The 19,501-nt window shown below is 47.3% G+C and overlaps 1 protein-coding gene across 2 annotated transcripts in view; it reads right to left on the bottom strand.

The window, feature by feature from the left end:
* Positions 1-16,170, bottom strand: part of TUNAR (transmembrane neural differentiation associated intracellular calcium regulator) — a 31,073-nt gene extending 14,903 nt beyond the window's left edge. For both annotated transcript variants that reach the window (XM_083165865.1, XM_083165864.1), the window contains exon 1: positions 15,581-16,170. The gene's annotated coding sequence lies outside the window, so the exon portion shown is untranslated. The remainder of the gene's footprint in view (positions 1-15,580) is intronic.
* Positions 16,171-19,501: the final 3,331 nt, after the last annotated feature.

The raw sequence follows: 19,501 nt of genomic DNA, 5'->3' as shown, positions 1-19,501 counted from the left end.
CATCAGGAAAAAATAAGAATCTTGTTGAATGGTTTCTATATACTCTACTGCTCCTATCAGCACCGTTATAATTACTTTAATGGAAAAGTTTCAACTTGCAATCTTTATCTTAGTTCTTCTTTCTTGGATCTTTTTTATACGAGAATAAACGTATAATTGGTTTGTGTAAAATCCCAAGCGAACGAGCAAAGAAAATAATGTTCTTATATGCAAAATTTTCTGATTTGTTATCTTTTACTTTGGGAATTAAGGATTACAATGGCCTGGGGCTATAATGTCCAAGGGCCTAGTATGTGAACTGTGTGGGTGTGGCCATTGTGGTGTGGGTGTGATTAGTCATGTGGGTGTGGTCAGCAACATATAGCATGTACAGCTCCTACACTATAAGCCCCAATGTCTTCTTAAATTATACGTACTTACTCACCCAGATAATGTGGGAGACTCCCAATTTCTCAGGTAGTTCCCCCATAGCCTGGAACAGTAGATGGATCCCCTACACACTTCCTAAAGAAAAGGCCAGGATGGGGAGAAATTATAGGTAATTGCTGGTCCGTTTAGAGAGGATGGGGCTAAAATGATGTGGGGTAGGAGGCAGCACTAAAGTGATTCTGCTGTCTCCTCCATAGACCGAGGAAACCTAGGAAGGAGGCTAGGAGCAATGACAGGTGAGAAGGAGCCCAGAACATGGAGGCTGAGAGGGCCCATCCTAGGAAGGAGGCTGGGGGCAATGACAGGTGAAAAATAACCTGGGACACGGAGGCTGAGAGGGTCCATCCTAGAAAGAAGGCTGGGAGCAATGACAGGTGAGAAGAAGCCTGGAACATGGAGGCTGAGAGGGTCCATCCTAGGAAGGAGGCTGGGAGCAATGACAGGTGAGAAGAAGTCTAGGACACGGAGGCTGAGAGGGCCCAACCTAGGAAGGAGGCTGGAAGCAATGACAGGTGAGAAGAAACCTGAAACATGGAGCCTGAGAGGGCCCGTCCTAGGAAGTAGGCTGGGAGCAATGACAGATGAGAAGGACCCTGGGACATGGAGGCTGAGAGGGCCCATCCTAGGAAGGAGGCTGGGAGCAATGACGGGTTAGAAGGAACCTGGGACATGGAGGCTGAGAGGGCCCGTCCTAGGAAGAAGGCTGGGAGCAATGACAGGTGAGAAGGAGCCCGGGACATGGAGGCTGAGAGGGCCTGACCTTGGAAGGAGGCTGGGAGCAATGACAGGTGAGAAGGAGCCTGGAACATGGAGGCTGAGAGGGCCCGTCCTAGGAAGGAGGCTGGCAGCAGTGACAGGTGAGAAGGAGCCCGGAACATGGAGGCTGAGAGGGCCCGTCCTAGGAAGGAGGCTGGGGGCAATGACAGGTGAAAAATAACCTGGGACACAGAGGCTGAGAGGGCCCGTCCTAGGAAGAAGGCTGGGAGCAATGACAGGTGAGAAGGAACCTGGGACATGGAGGCTGAGAGGGCCCGTCCTAGGAAGAAGGCTGGGAGCAATGACAGGTGAGAATGAGCCCGGGACATGGAGGCTGAGAGGGCCCATCCTAGGAAGTAGTCTGGGAGCAATGACAGGAGAGAAGGAGCCTGGGACATGGAGGCTGAGAGGGCCTGACCTAGGAAGGAGGCTGGGAGCAATGACAGGTGAGAAGGAGCCCGGAACATGGAGGCTGAGAGGGCCCGTCCTAGGAAGGAGGCTGGGGGCAATGACAGGTGAAAAATAACCTGGGACACAGAGGCTGAGAGGGCCCGTCCTAGGAAGAAGGCTGGGAGCAATGACAGGTGAGAAGGAACCTGGGACATGGAGGCTGAGAGGGCCCGTCCTAGGAAGAAGGCTGGGAGCAATGACAGGTGAGAATGAGCCCGGGACATGGAGGCTGAGAGGGCCCATCCTAGGAAGTAGTCTGGGAGCAATGACAGGGGGGAAGGAGCCTGGGACATGGAGGCTGAGAGGGCCTGACCTAGGAAGGAGGCTGGGAGCAATGACAGGTGAGAAGGAGCCCGGAACATGGAGGCTGAGAGGGCCCGTCCTAGGTAGGCTGGGAGCAATGACAGGTGAGAAGGAGCCCGGGACATGGAGCCATCTAGGAAGGTTATACTGCAGGCATTGAGTGGTGTGTGCTCTTAGGTGTTTTTTGAAGGGGAGTTTGAAGAGTGCTGTGAGGTGATTAATGAAAGAGGGGGGATTATGTGAGGTGTTTACTGAAAAGGGGAGGGGCCTGTGGGGTGATTACTGAAGGAGGGTGTCTGGGAGGTAATTATTTGAAGGGGGGGTTGCTGTGAGATGTAGACATTTGGACCTTGTTGGATGTTACCCTATTGTTGAAAGGGGCCCTCATAACAGTCCATGCTTCAGGGCCCCAAAAATGTAGGACAACCACTGGTAATGGCTCTATTATATAAGTAAATAAGGATTTATCTGAATCCAACAAGATGACAGCCAATAGCCCAGATCCAGTCCCAGCAATGTACTTTTTATAACATATGTTTAATATAGTTATTATTACAAATAACCTGTCATTTAGTTTTTTATTAGTACAGGACCACTTTGTATTTATGACAACACTATTGGTGCTTTACTGACATTTTACACTAGGTGGCGCCCTAGTTTTCTTTTTTTTTTTATCCATTACGATATCACTCATACTGTACTGTATCACCTGTGCGATTGCAATCTCTTTGAGGGGCTATTCATGTGCATGTCTGTACAGCAGAGACTGGGTTGATACCAGAATTAGCATGAATTAGCATAAAAAACGCTAGTACGTGCGCAGCAGCATTAAACTTAATACCAAGTCCCTTTATACGGATAACCTTGTGTTTTTGGAAGTTTCAATGTATTTCGATAGATAGCTTGCTTTTAAGTACTTTGAATCAGATTCGTAACTCAGGGGGGCAATGGAGTCATCTGACGTAGGGCTCCTGCTCCCAAGGGGGCACCTCTCATCCCCTACTAGCTTAAATCAGTTAATTGAAAGCCGTTGCTATCGCTTCTAAGGCTGACCCCCCTTCCTAGCAGGACAATAGACGTCACACTCTCTTCAGCATTTTTGCACTTGTTACACAGTGTATTAGAACCAGTGACCTGTTCCACTAGAAGCAGACACCGTATTGATTGTGCTATTTGCTCATGCATAGGAAGCAGGCGGATTCTAGCTGTACGAAGTTACTACACCACATAGCTCTGCCTAATAGTAATGGTTTTGAACTAACACTGATACAAAGTCAGGATCTGTAGGCTTGCTGTGCAGGAGCAAACAGCTCTATCAATAAAGTGTCTGCATCCAGTGAGACTGGTCTCAGGTTCTAATCCTAGGTATGACGACTAAGCAATGTATTTGTTTAAAATAAATATGGTGCAATTTAACTTAATTTAATTTAAGATTTTATAGTAATATTTTTTGGAATCTGCTTTTAAATACATATAAATAAATAAATATAAGGTAGTCATCTTGCCTCCGGACAACTGAGACGAACTTACACCACTGCTTTGAATGTTGTTTCAGGATGGTTGAAAATATTAAAGAAAATGGGGGATATATATTAAGAATGCGAATACGATATTGTTGTATTTGTATTCTGAATACTAATGCATATGACCTGTATAGCCTTATACAAATCGTATTCCGGAGGGGAATTTACAAAGCAGTATTTGATTCATATTTTCTATGCATTCGTATTTTGATGATACTAATTTGTTTTTTAAATACAAATTCGTATCGGCAGCCTGCACGGATTAGTCAGATCCGTGCAGGCTGCAGTGTAAAAAAATATAAAATTAAATAGATAAAAAAACAGCATGGAGTCCCCTCCCCCACGGCCGTAACTGGCCCAAAATTCGGAGAGCCGATCCTGGTTTTAATAAAATCAGGAAACCATTCAAGTAGGGGTTCCCTGTATTATTTAAAACCAGCACCAGGCCCAAGGGCCGGTCCTGTTTCCCAAAATACAGGGGACCAAATGAGAAGGGGTCCCCTGTATTTCAAGAACCAGCACTAGGCCCAACCAGCCAACAGGGTAATGCCACAGCTGGGGGACACTTATTATATAAGGTCCCGCAGCCAAAGTATTCACCCCCTGACCGGTCAGCCTGGGCAGGTATCCTGGTTAAGTGGGGACCCCCCCCCAATGAATGGGTCCCCCCTCCAGAACTTACCTGTCCAGGCTGATTGTAGTATTAAAGAAGTAGGGGATTAGCTCTTAATCCTATTAAAGGGCTAGATGAGGGTGGTTCTATCTGTACCAATGCAACAAATGTACTCCTCAAAGCGCATGTCCACAGTAGAGAAAAACTTTATTACCAATATATGAACAAAGACGCATTCTTAAGTTTTGGTGCTACTTAATGTTCTAAGAATTTTTGGATATGAGAACTATTGGCTGACAATTTTCTTGGGGCACATACTCTAGGACAACTAAAAATGATCCCTTCAGATTTTGAACGTACTTGAACAGAACTGACCAGAGGAGTAGCTAGGTGATATAGTGCCCGGAGCAAGGGTATGTTTTGGAAACACCCCCCAAGTCCTTTTTCCTTTTTTATAATAATGTTTCTAACACATTATGCCACAGAGCATAACGCCCATTTCACATTATGCCCCACTCTATAATGCCCGTTACACAATATGCCACACACCATTATGCCCGTTACACAGTATGTCACACACTGTAATGCCCAATACACATTGTGCATACACTCTAATGCCCCTTATATATTAGGCCACACACCATAATGCCCATTACACATCATGCCACACCCCATAATGCCCGTTACACATTATGCCACACACACAGAAATGCCCATTACACAGTATGCCACAGAACGTAATACTCATTGCACATGCCAAACACCGTATTGCTTAATTCATTTTATGCCCCCACTAGTGATGTTTTCACACATAATGCACCCTGAAGTTCCTCATATAATGACCCCCCCTTTAGAGCCGCTTACACATATAATGCTCCCCTGTATTACCACAAACATAATGCCCCCTGCTAGTGGCGCTTACACCTAAAGTGCCCCTATGTAGTGGCGCTTACACAAATAATGCTCCCTGTAGGGCCTCACACATATAATGCCCCCTGCTTACCTTCATGCTCTTTTCCAGGGAGTTACTTGCTTGTTAACAGGGGTTTCTTGCTCATTGCCAGGGGTTTAATGCTTCTTGGCAGGGGTTACATGCTTGTGCCCGGGGGGCTTAAATGTTTGTTGCCAAGGGGTTACAGGCTCATTGCCAGGAGGGTTACGTGCATGTTACCAGGAGGGGTTACATGCTCATTGCTAGGAGGGATTACATGCTCATTGCTAGGGGGGGTGTACATGCTCGTTGTCAAGGAGAGTTACAAGCTCATTGCTGGGGGGGGGGGGGGTTACATGCTTGTGGCCAGCGGTGGTTACATGCTTGTGGCCAGGGGTTGTTTGACCTCACATTTCTGGGTAGCGCTGGGTGCTCTTCGATCCCCTGACAGACGCTAGAGGTACTCCTGCACCTCTATTGTCTGTCTCCTTTAAGATGGCGGACATTTTTTGTCTGCATGTGGACAAAACTCTGCACTCCTGCAACGCCGCTTCTCCTGCCAGCAAAGTGCCGGTGTAGCGGGGGAGGGAGGAGAGGGGGCCGTCGGCGCGCCCTCTCTCTCCTCCTTCACTCCCAGAGTTTGAGCTCCACCAGAGCCACCCTCCCTATGCCGCTAATTGAACTAGTTCACAGAACCATAGTTTACAGACCCATATGGAGGAATGGGGTTGGTATCGGGAACCTGTCACTTGGGATGCCGGTAATCAAAAGACATCATAATGTTCAGGATCCCGACAACTAATAGGTAAATATCATAACCACTCCCCCTAACCATCTAACCCTTGTTACCTGCAGTCTAACCCTAACCTTCCCCCATACTGCCTAATCCTAAACACTCCCCCACAGCCTAACTCTTTTCATAGCCCCTTAGTGCCTAACCCTAACTCTCCCCCATGCAGCCTAACTCTAACCTTTCCCCCTATCAGCCCCTCCCAGAATTCCTGCGCTGGCATTGTGAGTGATGTCAGGAACCGAGAGATGGTCTTCTGGCAAGTGTCAGGATTCCGACATCCCAGCTGCCGGTATACTAACCAGATCCCGGAGGTATGGTGATTTAACCAGCTACAACTGTATATGCCCATACATTGTGATCAGATATAAGACACCTCATGGATACATATATATGTAACTAGGTGATTCATCGCGCCCTACGGGCGCTCTTCACACCGTCGTAAGGGGCTGCGCCCCCTTAATTTGTGAACGTTTGTATATGAGAAATATGGTTAGAATTGTATGAAAGATGCCCTGTATTGCAACTTAGGTGTCCGCGAATCGCGGGAGGGGGGGTCGCGGAGGGTGCCGCGAATTGCAGGAGGGGGGGTCGCGGGGGGTGCCGCGAATTGCAGGAGGGGGGGTTGTGGGGGGCTGGATGCTGCGAATCGCGGGAGGGGAGGGATTGCAGAGAATCGCGGGAGGGGGGTCGCGGGGTGGGTTGCCGCAAATCGCGGGAGGGGGGTTACGGGGGCGGGGGTTGCGGCGAATCATGGTAGGGGGGGTCGCGGGGGGTGTGCCGTGAATCACGGGAGGGGGGGTCACGGGGTGGGGTGCCGAGAATCGCGGGGGGGTTTTGTGTGCCGTGAATCGCGGGAGTGGGGGTTGCGGGGGGGGTGGGGGGGTGTGACGCGAATCGCCACCAGAAAAAATCAACACAGAAAGGTCAACACATGTAAATGTTGACATAAGTGTGGCACTTCATTGGTGTCCATGTCGACACATGAGAATGAATATGAAAACATTAAAAAAATGATAAAAAAAACTTCAAAAACTCATGTCAACCTTTTTCATTGTCGACCATAGCCATGTCAGTGTTTTCCATGTGCAATTTAATTCTGGAGCTGCCGCGAATCACGGGGGGTGCCGCGAATTGCGGGAGGGGGGGGTCGCGGGGTTGGGTGCCGCGAATCGCGGGAGGGCGGGGTTCACAGGGGTTCCGGTGGGGGGTTGCCGCGAATTGCGGGAGGTGGGGGGTCACGGGGGGTGCCGCGAATCGCGGGAGGGGGGGTTGCGGGGGGTGTGACACGAATCGCCACAAGAAAAAATCAACACAGAAAGGTCAACACATGTAAATGTTGACATAAGTGTGCCACTTCATTGGTGTCCATGTTGACACATGACAATGAATATGAAAACATTCAAAAAATTAAATAAATCTTCAAAAACTCATGTCAACCTTTTTCATTGTCGACCATAGCCGTGCCAGTCTTTTGCATGTGCCATTTAATCCTGGGGCTGCCGCGAATAGCGGGGGGTGCCGCGATTTGCGGGAGGGGGGGGTTGCGGGGGGTGGGTGCCGCGAATCGCGGGAGAGAGGGGTTCATGGGGGTTCCGGTGGGGGGTTGCCGCGAATTGCGGGAGGGGGGGGGGTCGCGGGGGGGGTGCCGCGAATCACCGGAGGGGGGGTTGCGGGGGGTGTGACGCGAATCGCCACAAGAAAAAAATCAACACAGAAAGGTCAACACATGTAAATGTTGACATAAGTGTGCCACTTCATTGGTGTCCATGTCGACACATGACAATGAATATGAAAACATTCAAAAAATGATAAAAAAAACTTCAAAAACTCATGTCAACCTTTTTCATTGTCGACAATAGCCATGTCAGTGTTTTCCATGTGCAATTTAATTCTGGAGCTGCCGCGAATCACGGGGGGTGCCGCGAATTGCGGGAGGGGGGGGTCGCGGGGTTGGGTGCCGCGAATCGCGGGAGGGCGGGGTTCACAGGGGTTCCGGTGGGGGGTTGCCGCGAATTGCGGGAGGTGGGGGGTCACGGGGGGTGCCGCGAATCGCGGGAGGGGGGGTTTTGCATGTGCCATTTAATCCTGGGGCTGCTGCAAATTGCGGGGGGGGGGGGGGGTGCCGCGAATCGCGGGAGGGGGGTCGCAGGGGGGGTGCCGCCAATCGTGCAAGGGGGGGTCGCGGGGGGGTTCTTTTTGCCGCGAATCGCGGGAGGGAGGTCGCGGGGGGGTGTTTTTTCCACGAATCGGGGGGGGGGGTCACGGGGGAGGGTTTGCCGCGATTCGCGGGAGGGGGGGGTCGCGGGGTGGTGGTTATGCCGCGAATTGCGGGAGGGGTCGTGGGGGGGTTCTTTTTGCAGCGAATCGCGGGAGGGGGGGTCGCGGGGGTGTTTTTGCTGCGAATCGCGGTAGGGGGGGTCGCGGGGGAGCGGGTGTTTTTGCCGCGAATCGCGGGAGGGGGGGGGGCGCGCGGGGGGGAGGTTTTGCCGCAAATCGCGGGAGGGGGGCGCTCACCTGGTGGCTGTGGAGTAGCATTGCTGGGCAACATGGGAAGGCAGTGGGTGTCTGGCACTGTCTGTGGGCTCACTGGGCTGGTTCTCTGTCACATACCTCCCAACATGACCCTCTCCAGGAGGGACACAATGCTCTGTTTCTAGACTTCCCCTTAATGTATGATTGCCATCACCTGTTTTAAACAGGTTAATTTCTCAGAGGGTGTTCAGCACAGATGAAGGCAATCACACATTAAGAGGAAAGTCCAGGAACAGAGCGTTATAGACACAGACACCCACTTTGAGTGACAGATGTAGCCAAATATATAGGAGATGGCTCCTTCCTTTATATATCTAGAGCAGAAATTGATCACTTCCAGTCAGGACTACCTTTACAGATTCTCTTACCCAAGGCATAGCAGTCAATCAGACTTGCCTACCCTCCTGGGTATCGGGTCACCCTCCCGGCCCCCCAGGAAGGTGGGCAAGTCTCCCGCATTTTCGCAGGAGCCCCGGCTCCCCCCTTCAACGCGGTAATAAACTCTGAATTTCGCGGGTCCAAGAGGAGGGGGCGGTGCTAAAATGACGCGAATCGCATCATTTTGCGTCATTTTAGCCCCTCCCCCATCCACGGACCCGCAAATTGATGCTGCTGACAGTCATGGGGGCGGGGCTTGGTGATGTCAGCCTCACCCCACCCCCCAAACGTAGCCTTGCCCCGCTTCTCCCAGAGAGGAGTTTTTCAAAGTCGGCAAGTATGCATTAAATGGGCATTTCCAATGGGTATGGAGCATTATGAAACCAGCAAATGACACAAAAACAGGGAACAGCAAGTATATGAGATAAAAGCCTGCCGCCCAACATCTCCACATGTTATATAGAGACGTGCCTCCAGCCAGTCCCTGGACAATATGCTGGGACACCAACTACTGGTACATTCCCTTTCTTAAAGGGGTAAATTTACTAAGACGGGAGTTCAATTGAAACTGGCCCACACCCAACAAGATATTGGTGTCCCCGATGGTGTGAGTCTGCGCATAGGCGATAATGGGCATGTGCATACTCCACAGCGAAGGCCTTCGGTGAGATTTTCATGATTAAAAGGCAGGGGGGGGGGGGGGGCGTTTCGGGGGTGATCACCCGGAGTTACATGGGCATGGCCAAAACAAGTGCCCCTGCCTACTCAGGGAATTTAAGGAGGGGGATGCTCTCCTTAAATTCAGCCATCACCGTTCAACTAAAAAACCATGTCTTACTTTGTCATCGATCAGAGGAAAAATCGTTGATGATACGGCCATTGAGGAGTGTGTGCGTACAGAGGTAAATGGCGTTATCCTACTTGCTAGGCAGCGAATAAAGCAGCCTAGCATGCAGGTCTGAATCGTGTCCATTACGTACACCCAATTTCCCTTGAAATCTAGAACACTCCTGGTCAAACTATATCAGTCCCACACACAGGACTATTGTGTAAAGCTTCGGAGGACTTTTATCGACTGCAAATCATTGTCACATCGTTCATCATGCCTACACACGGAACAACGCGTGCCAAATCCTACAATACCAGTCATTATCTTTCTGCCTAACGAAGGGATTAACAGCAAGATTAATGACCGGCGGGTACGAGCATTTTATCGTTATCATACCCAAACACGGACAGATAGGTCATTCTAATTGGTCGAAACGGCCATATTGTTTAAAAAATCTATGCATGTGTGTGTGCAGGTTTACATTACATAAGATAATTAGTGACAGCGGTGTAGGCAGGTGGCTAATGTACAAGAGCACACTTTATATTTATAACGAAGGAGAAAGCTTTATGTTACTGCACCCAGCGGGCCGCTCCTGTTTGCGCCAATTTCCTATTTCATATAACACTTATGGGCCAGTGGTATATTTATAATGGGTGCAGCACATCCGTGTCCACACCGCACACGGTGCATCCATTTTTTAGATACTTACCCTCCTGTGTACAGCAATCTCGGTAGCAGTGCTGCGCAAATCACCAGAAAAATGGCTGCTCGTGCGCCATTTTTCCTGGGGTCTGCCATACCTCCCAACATTTGATGATTTGCAATCAGGACCTGCTGTGCCTAGGGCGCGGCTGGCCCTAAGAAGGGGTGGAGTTACTGGGTGGGTGGGTGGACATGGCTTATGGAAAAAGGGGCATGACTTAGCACCATGAGGTGGGAGGTGTGGGTCTGCTCACGCACAGTGGAGTCTGAAGTGAGTCATTCTAGTGCTCCACATGCTGCTGGTGTGGAAAGTGCCATAAATATGTCCGCTGCGCCATTTTTCCAGAGGGTCTGAGCACTATAGAGCTGAGACCCTACTGCTCCATGCTACTCCCGGCAGAGAGTGGGTCCAGCCGGAGGGGCCTGCATGTGGGCCTCCTCCTCTCTTAAAATGCCCCTGTTATGGGGGAGGTGTTTCAAACCTTCGAGAGAGAAAGTAGAGACAGTACCCATAGCAACCAGTTTCCAAGTGACAGTTTATATAATGTGCTAAATAAATGACAGCTAGAATGCTAGAATTGATCGCAAATGCAACATCTTTCTCAAATGGACAAAAACATGCTGCACTGCAGGTGGGGCAGATGTAACATATGCAGAGAAAGTTAGATTTTGGGTGAGTTATTTTGTTTCTGTACAGGGTAAATACTGACTGCTTTATTCTTTCACTGCAATTTAGATTTCAGATGGAACACACCCCACCCAAATCTAACTCTCTCTCTCTGCACATGTTAGATCTGCCCCACCTGCAGTACAGCATGGTTTTGGCCATTTGAGAAAGATTTTGAATTTGCGATCAACTCTGAATCCCTGAGGCCCTTTAGCTCGCTCCAAAATGGTGCTGTCAAACTGGGTCCTTTAATTGTGCTGTGTTATATCAACCTGGATTACAGCACAAGGCCACAAGATCAATGTTGTTGGTATTTAACTCTGATAAAGATCATTAGGAAACGCCAAGGACACAATATTCACATACAGTAATCTCTTCATATAGATCTAAAACAAATCCGAACCCAGAGTTGTGATTTGTAATCTCTCTGCAAATCCCGTAGCTTCCTGTGGATATGTAATTGTATATAATATCTGAAGTGACGGCTTCTGCAATGTACCGTTTTTACTTTCACTTTGATCTGTGACAGTTTTTAGCCCACAAATTCTCCAGCCCACCCCCAGTCCCTATCTACTCCTACCTCCAATCTGTGTCTTCATAGCTCCCTCTCTCCATATTCAGCAAGTTTAAAATAGGGATGGCCATCGATCATCCATCATCAATGATTCGAAATCATCGATGGTTCATGGCCGATGTCGAATACTTTTGCCATCGATGGGGGAGAACCAGATGGTTTCCCTCCATCGATGGAACAGCAAAACGATTTTTTGCATTTTTTTTCCAAATGCCGGAACACGGAGCATAGCTCCGCCCCCCGACACCTGCGAAGCCCTGCCCCCATGTTTTGATTGGCCCACAGGCCAATCAATCAAACACAATGGCTGACCATCGATATGTAAAAATATCAATGGTCAGCCATTGCATAGTTTTGCACTATCGATGGCCAGTTCCATCAATTGCCATTGATGGCTACCATTGATGGCAATTGCAACGATGGCCATCCCTAGTTTAAAACAGATCAGTGTCCTTTGCTTTCACTTTCTATTATGACATCTTTTAGCACACAAAAAAAAAAGGAATTTTGACCATCAAGTGGCCTCTAGTGGTCACTTGCAGTATTTCACCATAGAGGTGCAGAGTAGTTAGACTTTTATATACAGTATATAGATGTTGCTAATCTGTTATGAGTAGAGATGACAGATTCTCTTTAGGGGTAGAAACTCTGTTCTCAGAATAGCACAGTTGTACTCTAACAACGTATTTGTCATATACTGTATAAGCAGTGACACCTTTACTCTCCACTCCCATTGGCTGTTGGTGCTGCATGTTACACCACTGCCCCAAGCTTGTCTCCTCTGTGCACAATTTGCATATCCATAGTTAGAATTGAGAATGAGATATGTAAACAAGCCACTTCACATAAGGAAAGATATACGTATTCTGTATGTCATTTTAACATAAGTGACTTATTTTATTATTTTAAATATATCACTTTTAATTATTATTATTATTATTATTATTATTATTATTATTATTATGATTATTATTATTAACAACAACAGGGATGTAACTAGGGTAGTGTGGAGTGTGCCACCACACACACATAGCTGCAGGGCAGGGGGCACTGTTGGCAGCACTTGTCAATTATTTGTTTTAATTACTTTCACTTGTAAGCTTCCCTCCTTTTTGAAGCCAGCATTTCCTGACTAACTTACAGAGTAGGGTGTTTGACCAGAATGCACCAGGTTATGGGTTTGAATCCTGGGCAGGATTCAGTATTAAATCCCGGCGGTCGGGATCCCGGCGTTCAGAATCCCGACGCCGGAATCCCGACAGCCGAAATGCCGACAAGGGGGCGACGTGGATCGCCCCCCCTTGCGGGCTCGTTGCGCTCGCCACGCAGCGGGCCCGGTGCCTCGCTACGCTCGGCACGCTATTTTATTCTCCCTCCAGGGGTGTCGTGGACACCCCAGGAGGGAGAAAGTGTCGGCATTTCGGCGGTCTGGATTTCGGCGTCGGGATTCTGAACGCCGGGATCCCGACCGCCGGGATCTTAATTGCATCCCCCTGGGCACGGCAGTATATTGAAATGTGTTATTTACTAAAGGGAATTGCAACTGAATAAAAAAAATAGCTATCAGGTAAAGTGCATAATGTAGAATAAAAAGAGGATCTGTGTCCAAATCCATTTTATTTCCATGGACTATAAATGTATGTATAATATGTATGTGTGTGTGTGTGTGTGTGTGTGTGTGCTTTGCAATCATCGATGGTTTCTGCCCGATGTTGCATACTTTTGACATCAACGTGGGATAACCAGATGGTTTCCCTACATCGATGCCTAAGGAGAACCGATGTTTCCTTTTTTTTTTTTTTCAAGGTGCCACTGCCGGGACATGGAGAATAGCTCACACCCCAAAAGTCCCCCAAGTTCTAATTGGGACACGAGACATTAAGTCAAATATAGTTGATAACCATCGCTAGCTACAACTTTAGATGGTTATATATCAAATAGTTTACCTCTATCGATGGCTGGGTGCAGAATTGCCATTGATGGCAACCATCGCTGGCATCTGCACTAATGACCATCCCTACTCCTCAATCCCCCGGCAGCATCCCAAGCCACTCCCCCACCCATAGCACCCTTACACCCGACCCTCACCCACGCAGTAAATGCATCCAGAGGCGAAGGGGGCACAGCCCCTTACGCCCGTGTGAAGAGCGCCCGTATGGCGCGATGAATCACCTTAGTAAACAACATCATTTACAAACGCTAAAATTCCACTTTCCACTCAAGAAAAGTCACTTTATTCAGCATGCAGCTATGCACAAATAATTCACCCCCCCCCCCATTAAATTATTTACAAAAACTTATAAATACATTTCAACATTTCAAAAAAGCTAAAAACTGACATAAAAATATAGACCTAAACTTAAACTAAGAAAATACAATAAATATTAAAAGTATAATTTTATATGTAGTATGCATATTCAAATTCATATTTGCAATCATCGTTGAATTCATTTTATTTCTTTATTTTAATAACATTTCATTTTTTTAGCTCATCTCACCCTAAAAATAAAATGAACCGCTCATTTCCCTTCTGACAAAATGATGCAAGCGCAGGTCAAATCTCCAGTTTATAAGGGCAACGTGAATCTAGTTGGGCATAAAGAGTTAATATCGCCAAGCTTAAAAATGATATTTTCAGTAAAAGATCCCTGACTGGGAAAAATGTTGAAAGCTCATTTTGTTCAAAATAATTGAATACATTAAATGCGCGGTTCATACATAAGAGGAATGTTCGTTCTATTTTGCCACATGGGCACTTTTACTGGGTCTCACATCTTCTACGCTGTTGCTAAGCGACTGAAAATCTGGGTACCAGCCTGATCTGATCCTATCTTCGTCTTGGGAAATCACTAAATGCTACTTACTAATCAAGACTGCATGGTACCAACAGCTAATACACAGGATAGAGGTGCAGATTACTCTTTAAAAGGGAATATACAATTTTTTTTGTTTCCAAGTATCTAAAAACTATAATCCACCATCCAGGCCAGACTGTAACAAACTTTCTTCTGCGAAATGAAAAAAAAAAGTGTTTGCTTTTCTGCCGTTGAATCGCAGGTCGAGTCCAGAACTATGTTATTAATGCAAACTGAGTTTTGTTCAATAAACTTTTTGGATTTTCTTTTTGACAAAAATATTAGTTATCCCCTGTTGCCTTCAAACAGCTTAGATCAAACAGTATGGTGGATATTATTAAACTACATCTGTAGAGAGACGGATATGCCATACATTATTGATTCTGTATTATAGGAGAGTAAAGGGGCATACACACTGTACAATTTTTTTGACCAACTTCTTTGACCAATTTCGTTCATTTCGGCCATTCTGAATGAAATTGGTCAAAATATCTTTCAGTGTGTTTGCGACAATCGACGAATGATGATGCCCGCCAGTTGTCCATCAAGGTTCTTTGTCAACTGTGCATGCAGCTCAATCTTTCAAAAAGAGCCTATAAACTGTAAATCTTTTGTCTGTCGTCAACATCTTTCGTCAACATCTTTCGTCCAGGACAGTGGGTTCAAGGGAAATGTCTTTCAATTAAATTGGTCAAAAAAATTGTACAGTGTGTATGCACCTTTAGGCTTGTCAAGGATGATAAAATCATCTTGATGATCCTTCCTTTGATCTTGCCTTGCCTCTCCTACCCCCTTCACCCCTAAATCCTATTAGGATCATTCATTTGACATCAACTTGCAAACTGTTATTCCTTAGTGGACCTCAAGAAACTTCCAAAGTTATATAATTCCAAATACTAAGGGGTCAAATGACTAAGATCGGAGTTCTATTCTGCTCTATTGAAGATAGAATTCTACTTATTTATTTAGCACCTTCTAGAAGATAAAATCTAGCATCTGATTGGTTGCCCATAGCAACATCCGATCTTCAATAGAACACTCATCTTAGTAAATTCACCCCTAAGACTTTTATAATGAGTAGACAGCCAATCAATGGGTCATCTACTGAGAGTTTGTGGCAGCGTGGTCCAAATCTATGGACTATTCGCAAAGAGCATTTATATTTTGAGTACCCCCTCCCCTTCCTGTGGGATTCAGCAAATCATGTGGTTGGCTATACTATAATATATAATAAGACCTTACCCAGCACAGCATCAAGAAGTAGGATCCAGCCTGGAGCATCCTGATGACAGTCTGGTACCCATGGTGGTTCAGGCTTACTTGGTGGCAACTGACATGGATCTCCCACTCTTTGTACTCAGAGATGGTGGAAGCCTCTGTGTGTCACCAGAAGACAGTGTCCCCAGGTGTATTGTGTTCCATGCCCAAAATAAAGGGTTCACAACTCTCCCACGTCATCTCCAAGCAAAAGATCCAGTAATGTCAACCAACTCAGTCCGAGCTGAGAAGAGACGGATGAAGAGACCGTGAAGACCTCACAGACCTGACACTATCCACTCCACTCCACTGTAACTCTGTCCTCGGCTGGTGGAATTACACTTCATGCTGCGTGACCCAACTGCTCACACTTAGCTCCTCTGTGCAGAGGGAAGTAAAGTGTTTTAAACCAAGACCCACTAGTGCTACGTCAGATCTAAAAACCCATGTGAGGAGCTCCTTATGGTTATGGGTGAAATGTCTGTCTGCAGAGGATTCCGTAAAGGAGAGGTTCACAGGAGCAGCACAGGAACTGTGTATTGTACTGAGGATTTAAGGAAGCAATATTCAGTCAGTGTTTGTCTCTCTCTCTCTCTCTCTCACTCCCTCCCACCCCTATCACTTGGTCTGGGATTCCCAGCACTCCCCCCACCTTACATTACACTAACCCTTTCAGTATCTCTGTCTAGTATATACCATGGTCTTTCACTTTGTCTTTGCTAGCATATGAGCGAAAAAAAGATATTGTGTTTTCTTAAGCTAGCGATGGCCACAACGTCTTACAGGAATGTGCTGCAAAAGCTCACTACCAAAAACAGTGTTACTTCATAATTGTTTTTTAAAATCACAGTTTTGCAGCCCCGTACACACTAAGCGATATTGCAAACGATGTCACACATTTTGATCCTTCTGAGCGATATTGTTTGTAATGTCATCCGATGTGTATGCTCGGTTTTGTGAATGATGTGCACTCCCACAGGTCGTTAATTATGTCTTTCGATGACTGTACATGCAGTTCAATATTGAATATATTGTCAACAACTGTAAGTACGGAGCAGGAAACCGATGATGTCACTGAACAATATCGTTATTGGCGTTATTCAATGTGTACAGATGGGGCTGGCTTCATCTTTGCAGGGCTGGCGCTTCTAACATCTTGTGCGCGCGCACCAACCCCTGGACAATGGAGCCTGTCTCAGGTCCCCACCGCCTCCCCCGCCGTTGCCGCCCGTCGCCCTCGCCGCCCAGAGCACCCCCCTCACCCTGCCCGTCTATTTGAAGCGGAGACGGGCAGGGACAAGCAGCGTCCCCACCGAGAGACTGATACGAGCGTGCGTGTGAGACGCACGCACGTCCCAGTTCAGTGAAGCCCCTGCCGTTGGCGCTCGCCAGAGGGGAGGGTCTGGCGAGCCCCGGCCAAGGATGGCAGGGGCTCTATCTGTATGCACTATATCGTTCGCCTGGGAACTCCCTTGAACTGTAGTGCATATGGAGCTTAGACTCAAAGGGTTCAGTATGATTTCCCCACAGTCGAAATTCGGTCAAAATACTGACAAGCATTGGCAGACAGTCAAAATACCGATATGTTCAAAATGGCGACATTCATTATGTCGACATGGTCAAAGTTAACTGTATGTTCCATATTAGTTCCTTAGTTCAAGTTATCACACTCTGCCAAAAATTTGTGTTATACCAAATTGTACTGCCCCTAGTTCACATTATGCCAAATTGTACTGCCCCTAGTTCACATTATGCCACATTGTACTGCCCATAGTTCACATTATGCCACATTGTAGTGTTCCCAGCTCACATTTTGCCATACATTTCCACTAGGTCATACTCTGCGCCCTGTAGTATTCCAATTCCTTGGTAGTGCCACAGCTTATTTTATGCCTTTGTAGTGCTCCCAGTTCACATTATGCCACATTGTAGTATCCCCAACTCACAGTTTGCCATACATTGCCCCTAGGACATACTATGCCACCCTGTAGTATTCCCAATCCGAGTTATGCCTTTGTAGTGCCCCAATTTACATTATGCCTATGTAGTGCCACAGTTCATATTATGCCTTTGTAGTGCCCCAGTTTATATTATGCCACATTGTAGTATCCCCAGCTCACAGTTTGCCATACATTGCCCCTAGGACATACTATGCCACCCTGTAGTATTCCCAATCCAAGTTATGCCTTTGTACTGCCCCAATTTATATTATGCATTTGTAGTGCCCCCAATTTACATTATGCCTATGTAGTGCCACCGTTCATATTATGCCTTTGTAGTGCCCCAGTTTATATTATGCCACATTGTCGTGCCCCCAGTTTACATCATTCCACATACCTTTCATTTCACATGACTCTAAGCCCCCATTATGGCACAAACTGTCATGAGGGGGGAAGGTGTAGTTTTAGCAGGAGGCTCCTCTGTCCCTATCCTCCCTGGCTGGTGCACGTATGACCTCGGGGAAAACCAGGAGGATAGTTTCTCTTAGCCGCTTTGACCAGCATGAGCTCGATTCCAGGAAGGTGGCTCCAGATGCACTAACTGTAATTATGCCCTGGTATATGATCCAGGAGAAAACATGATTCCACAAAAGTAGTATTAGGAGTATACTGTAACCTGTAGGTGGTGGGCCCAGGTGCAAAAATATAATTTGGTCACCCTTTCTCCTTCCTCCACCCCAACCCAAGTTACAATATGCAACATGACAGTGGGTGACAGGGAAAGGCAGAGGGTGACAGGGAGAGGCAGGGGAAGCAGAGTGTGACAGGGAGAGGCAAAGTGTGACAGGTAGGGGCAGGGGAAACAGTGGGTGACAGGGAGAGGCAGAGGGTGACAGGGAGAGACAGGCGGAGGCAGAGGGTGACAGGGGGAGGCAGAGTATAACAAGGAGAGGAGGGTGTGACAGGGAGAGGCAGGGGAGGCAGTGGGTGACAGGGAGGCAGAGGAGGTCGAGTGGGACAGGGAGAATCAGGGGAGGCAGTGAGTGACAGGGGAGGCAGTGGGTGACAGGGAGAGGCAGAGGGTGACAGGGACTGGGAGGGGTGGCAGATTGTGACAGAAAAATAGTGGGTGACATGGGCAGCAGGGGCCCCGGGCCGCTGTGCCAATGGTAGTCCCACTTCTGCTCCCAACAGGAACTGAGCACATGTATCAATGCTTGGAGAGATGAAGTGGAGAGATAAAAAAGTGATCTATGTACTAAGCCTTGAATTGTATTAAAGTGGATGATTAATACCTATCAAAAAGCCCCTAACTGTCATTGTGCAACCAGACAGTAGCATGACGGTTAGGGGCTGATTGGTTGGTATGTTGGTATGTTATCTCTTTCCACTTTATCTCTCTCCAGGGCTTAGTACATAGGGGTCAAAGCACCAGCCAATCAGCTGATAAATGTCATGTTACAGGCTGTGTCAGAAAAATGACAGTTAGCATCTTGTTGTTTGGCACTTTAAGGGGCAGATGTATTAAGCCTGGTGAAGAGATAAAGTGGAGATAAAGTGAAAGGAGATAACGCACCAGCCAATCAACTCCCAACTGTTATATTTTAAGCACAGCTGATTGGCTGGTGCGTTATCTCCTTCCACTTTATCTCCAGTTTATCTCTTCGCCAGGCTTAATACATCTGCCCCTATATCTCTCCACTTTATCACTCTCCAATGCTTAATACATGTCCCCCTGGGTGTGGTCTCGGTAGATCGGAGAAGTGACCTTTAGTATTTAGGGCCTAATTCAGATGTGATTGCAGGGTAAATTTGTTCTCACAGTGGGCAAAGCCATGCCGCTTCAGTCATAGTCTTATCTGCTTGAACGGTGCTATGGAACCCTTGTGGCACCGCGTAAATAAAAGTCGATAAATAACATTGGAATGGTGGGATCCAGGTGAAGTTCAGCCATTCTCATTCCCCA

The sequence above is a fragment of the Crinia signifera genome, chromosome 12 (assembly GCF_055691185.1).
Source record: "Crinia signifera chromosome 12, ASM5569118v1, whole genome shotgun sequence".
Lineage (NCBI taxonomy): Eukaryota > Metazoa > Chordata > Amphibia > Anura > Myobatrachidae > Crinia > Crinia signifera.
This window is presented reverse-complemented; position numbering and strand designations above follow the sequence as displayed.